Below are 5,491 nucleotides of genomic sequence, written 5' to 3' on the forward strand. Positions count from 1 at the left end.
GCCTCCGCAGTGCGGACGTCCGGCGTGGGTGGCCGTGAAGGTGATGTGCACACCTGGCCCGAGCGGCTGGAGGATCCCGGGGGCGTGGGGCTGGCGGAGGGGACTGCCCCACGCAGGACCCGGCTCAGCCCTCGGAGAACAGGCGGTAGGGTTGGGCTTCTCCTCTGGCTCTGGACCTCGGGCCTCGTGCACACCGCCGGCCAATCCTCCACCAGACGCTGAGGCTTCCACGCAAAGAGAGACGTCGCACCCCCGCCGCCTGGCCCGAGCGCCTCCCAGACTCGCCGGTTCCCAGAGCCAGCCCCGGACTCACGCTGCCCAGCGACACAAAGCCACCAGCCACGGCCGGGAGAGGAGACCCTGCTGTCCCTTGCGGGGATGCTCCCCGCCTGGGCGGCTGGCACTTGGGGGGCTGCCTGGTCCTGCAAACTCTGGGAATGAGGGCAGTGCTCCTGCCATGCCCTGGCTGGTGGGGACAGCAGAGGGGAAGGAAGCGGGGCGGGGGTGGTCAGCAAACACACAGGTGGGACGGGCATGGCTGTCACAGCCATCACTGCAGCGGCGGCGCCGTCACCGGCACTGACCACCACCTCCATCCACTCCCCGAGGGCAGATGCTCCAGGGTCCGTCCCTGGCAGGGGCCCAGGCCTCCCTTCCCGCCAGAGCAGCCTCAGCATCGCTGCGCTGGGCCGGCCACCGCCTGGAGGCTCCTGCTGCCCCCTCCCCGCGCCCCCCACCCTGGAGAGACTCGCCAGCACCCTCGCTTTGCCCGTCATCTCACTGGCATGAAGAGGAAGCTGTCTTGCCCTGGGCACCACACCCCAGAGAAGCAGCGTCGCAGGAAGAGGAAGCCCTGATGCCTCAGCGTCAGGAGAGGGGAGGGTGAGAGGAGCCACCCCTTTTTCCACGCCTTGGTTCCAGAGACAGAGCCCCAGCACCCCTGCCCCACACGGGCTGCCGCCTCCTGGCACGGTCACTGCGTCTTGAAGGCACTGACAATGACAAATGAAAGCGAGGACGTGGCTTTTCAGGAGCTCTCGTTTGTGGCTGGTGGGATGGGAAATGGTGCCACTCTGGAAGGAGTCTGGCAGTTCGGTTCCTTCCACACCCCATTGGGTCCAGCAGTTGTGCTCCTGGGCATTTTCCCAAAGCAGCTGAACCTCCGTCCCCAGAAACACCCGCATAAACGGTGGAACATCCAGACTGTGGGCCACGATTCCACCCCAACGGAGACGAGCCTTCCAGCCACGCGAAGCCAAGGAAGGAAACGCACGTGCAATTCGCTAAGTGAAAGCAGCCACCAATCGGAAAGGCTAGAATTCCCAGTGTGGTGCAATGGGATCGGCGGGGCGCTGGGATGCAGGTTCGATCCCCGGTCTGGCACAGTGGGTTAAGGATCAGCTGTTGGCACAGTTGCAGCACAGGTCACAACCGTGGCTCAGATCGGATCCCTGGTCTGGGAACTCCGTATGCCATGGAGGGTGGGGGAGGCAAAAAAGAGAAAAAAGAAAAGAAAAGGAAAAGGCTACAGACTGTGCGATACCAAGCATATGGTGTTCTGGAAGAGGCAGAACTATGGAGACAGTGAAGGGAGCGGGGTCTGCCCGCGGCTGGGGGGGCAGGGCAGGCAGCGCTCGGGGATCGGGGGGCGGCGTGAACCCGCCCTGCGTGTCCTACGCGTCCTGCTGGTTCTGAGTGGAACTAGGTGCTGCTGCCCTTTAACTGCAGGGCCAAGTCCACCGCCAGGATCAGGGGACGGGCCGGGACTCCGTGTCGTGCTCTGACCCTGGCTTCTCGTGGGTTCCACTGGATCCTCTCCTAGCTCACCGCGCTGCCTGCGAGGGAGACAGTTCTACTGCTTATCTCCCCACTTGAGCGCTCTGCCTTCGCTTGCTCCGCAGCACAACCTCCAGGACGATGGGGGCACAAGTGGCGACGGGTTAGCTCTCCTTTTCCTCCTGGAGGGGAGGCAGTCCGTCTTTCCCGTTAAGCGTGGGGTCCACTGTTGCTGTTGCATCCATGCCCTTTATCGGGATGAGGAGCTTTCCTTCTTTTCTGGGTTCGCAGAGTTTTTATCGGGAGTCGATGCTGCTTTGTCGGACACAGTTCTCTTGCTTTGCATGTTTGAGATAAGGGTACGGTTTTTCTCTTTGGTCTGTTAATGTAGTGATTTACACGAGGTGATTCTCAAGCATAAACAAAACGCATCACTGGAATAAACCCCGCTGGGTTGTGATGAACTCTTTTGAAAAATCTTGTTGGGGAGTTCCCGCTGTGGTTCAATGGGTTAAGAGTCCAGCGTTGCCACAGCTGTGGTGTAAATCACCCCGGAGGCTCAGAGTATTCGATTCCTGGCCTGGGAACTTCCGCATGCCGTAGGTGCAGCCAAAAAAAAAAGAAAAAAAAATAGAAAAAAAATCTTGATGGGAGTTCTCCTGTGGCTCAGAGGATTAAGGATCTGGCATTGTCACTGCAGCAGCAGAGGTCACAGCTGTGGCGCGGGTTGGATCCCTGGCTTGGGAAATTTTGCATGCTGTGGATGTGGCCAAAAAAGGAAAAAAAATATCTGGTTGGATTCGATTTGCTAAGATTTTGTTAAGAATTTTTATGCATTTGCGTCCTATATATATATTTTTTTGGGGGGGGGATTCCTTTTTAGGACAGCACCCGTGGCATATGGAGGTTCCCAGGCTGGGGGTTGAATCAGAGCTGTAGCTGCCTGCCACAGCCACAGCCACAGCCACGCAGGATCCAAGCAGTGTCTGTGACTACACAATAGCTCACGGCAACACTGGCTCCTTAACCCACTGAGCGAGGCCAGGGATCGAACCCACGTCCTCAAGGATAGTAGTCGGGTTCATCACCGCTGAGCCACAGTAGGAACTCCCATGTCTGCTAAGGCTCTGTGGTTTTCTTTTCCTGTCATATCTTTACGTGTTTTTGATACCCAGCCTTGCTGGTCTCACCAAATGCGGCTGTTTGCACAATAATGTCAGGTCCAGCACTTGCCCGGTTACTGGAGGGTCACACCAGTGCTGTGCTTGGGTCTCTGGTTGTTGGCCCAGAGCCGCTAAACTGACTTTGCCACCTGCTGGGGGTCCTCCCCCTTGGGACGGCCGGGCAAGAGCGGCTCCTGATGGCCTCGGAGGCTGGCGCCTCACAGCTGTCCAGAGGCTGTTTGGGCTGCGTTTTTTTCTGGCACGTTTGGGGCAGAGGACCTCTCTGGGCTCAGGGGAGCCAGGGTGGAGTGTTTCTCCCGCCCGCCTGCTCCCCCCCCCGCCGCCCAGGCTCTGCCTGACCCCTCCGCTGAGGGCTGCCTCCCGGCCGCCAGGCCAGAACCATTGGGAGCCATATTCAGGCTTTGAAAAAAGCACGTCTTATGCTTTTCTTCACATAGTATTTATAAAGTAAGCCCCACTAAAGCCAGAGCACTCTCATGTTTCACGTCTCATTAAAAGAGGGCTCAAAAACTGCTCTCTGAAAGGAATCCACCCAAATCAAGAAACAAAAAAACCCGATATAGGTGCCAATACTCTTTATTTCCAGTAAAGGAAAAGCCCGGTTGGATATAATCTGGATTTTCTTCTCTCTCTCTCTCCCCTTTTTTCTTTTTGCAGCTGCACCTGCAGCATATGGACGTTCCCAGGCTAGGGGTTGAGTGGGAGCTGCCGCTGCCGGCCTGCACCACAGCCACCGCAAGGCGGGATCCGAGCCTCATCTGCAACGTACATTGGCAGCTGGTGGCAATGCCAGATCCTTAACCCCCTGAGGGAGGCCAGGGAGCCCACCCGCGTCCTCAGGAAGACACCACGGGGTCCTGAACCCAATGAGCCACAATGGGAACTCCTATTTTCCTTATAAACACTGACTCTCACTGTCCCCCGTGGTTCTGCTGCTCTACGTGGGGTCCGCTGATGGGCAGCACAGGGTCAGCTGGTGGCTCCTTAGAAAGGCGGGATTCTGGGCGCCCCCAGGCCTGCTGATTTAGAACCTACTTTTCAACAAGATTCCCAGGGCAGTTTTGCACACATTATGGTCTGTGATGGTGTCGTGCTTAGAATTTTCTCAAAGATTTTATCAATATCGTTCTGTATATTTAGCAGTTGTTTAACTTGCTTTTTATTCTTATTTATTTTTTTAACTTGAGGTATAGTTGATTTACAGGTGTCAGCCTCAGGTGTTTAGAACAGTGATTCAGTGCCGTGTGTATTTATGTTCTTTTCCCTTATAGGTTTTTTTGGGTTTTTTTTTTTTGTCTTTTTAGGGCTGCAGGTGCAGCAGGCACATGGAGGTTCCCAGGCTAGGGGTTGAACGGGAGCTGCAGCTGCTGGCCTGCACCACAGACACAGCCACGCCAGATCCTTAACCCACTGAGTGGGGCCAGGGATCCAACCTGCTTCCTCATGGATACTAATTGCTTCGTTACCGCTGAGCCACAATGGAACTCCAATTTTGCTTTTCAAATTTAGGTATTGCAATTACCTGAAACTAATTTTTTATCTTAGGTGTGGGAAAAGTGCTAACTCTTTTCTAAATGATTAATCAGCTGTCCTGTAAGCCATCATTCCCTGCTGGTTGAGATGTGGGTGTGGGTGAGAGGTGGGTGCAGTAATTATTCTGAGCCTGCAGGAGTGACTCTTTTAAAGACCCACCTATTGTATGATGCCATTCATAGGGAGAGCTTGAATGGGCGTGAGATTTCTTTGGGTGAAGTGTTCTGAGACAGACTGTGACTTCACTTTTGGTGGGGTGTGATGCGCTGTGATACGCGACCACTGAATGGCGCACTTGCAATGGATGGACCCACGTGGCGTGTGCTTTCCAACTCAATTCACCGGCCAGAGTTTGAGGAGTGCATTGATCCCGCGTGGCCTGCCCTGCTCGGGGATGAGCCCGTGCGACACGTGCATTCCCTTGATTGCCTCTGCACCAGGTACAGAGCGCCCTGTCACACCTGGAGCGGGGCAGCTGTCTCACCTACTGCTCCCGCCACTCTGAGAAGGGGGCGCTGCACAGCACCCCGTGGCTCCGTGAACGCAGAGAAGCACCTGCTGCCTGGGCCCTGCTCCCCGGCCGGGCCCCGGAAGGCCGGCCCCGCCACCCTGGACCCGCGGATACCGGACCGGGCGGTGCGGGGCCCCCCTTGAGGCCGCGGCGCTCGGGTCCTCGCGGACACTGGGAGCCGGGCGGCCCGGGAGCCGGGCGCTGGGCGCCCTCGCGCGGCCACTCGGGCTGCCCGGCCGCTAGGGCGGGGCGGCCCCGCCCCCGACCTGCGCGCGCAGCCGGGGTTGGGGGCGGGGCCGGCGCGGCGGGGGCGGGGCGGGCGGTTGGCGCGGCCGGGCCGCGGGGCGGGGCCGCGCCGCGCCGGGGAGGGGCTGCCGTTGCGGGCGGGCGGCGCAGGCGCGCTGCGGCCGGCGGTTTCCGCGCCCCCGCCCCGCCCCGCCCGGCCTGGCCCCGCCGGCCCGCCCGCGCGCCCCCCCCCGCCGTTGGC

Source organism: Phacochoerus africanus, chromosome 3 (genome assembly GCF_016906955.1).
Source record: "Phacochoerus africanus isolate WHEZ1 chromosome 3, ROS_Pafr_v1, whole genome shotgun sequence".
Lineage (NCBI taxonomy): Eukaryota > Metazoa > Chordata > Mammalia > Artiodactyla > Suidae > Phacochoerus > Phacochoerus africanus.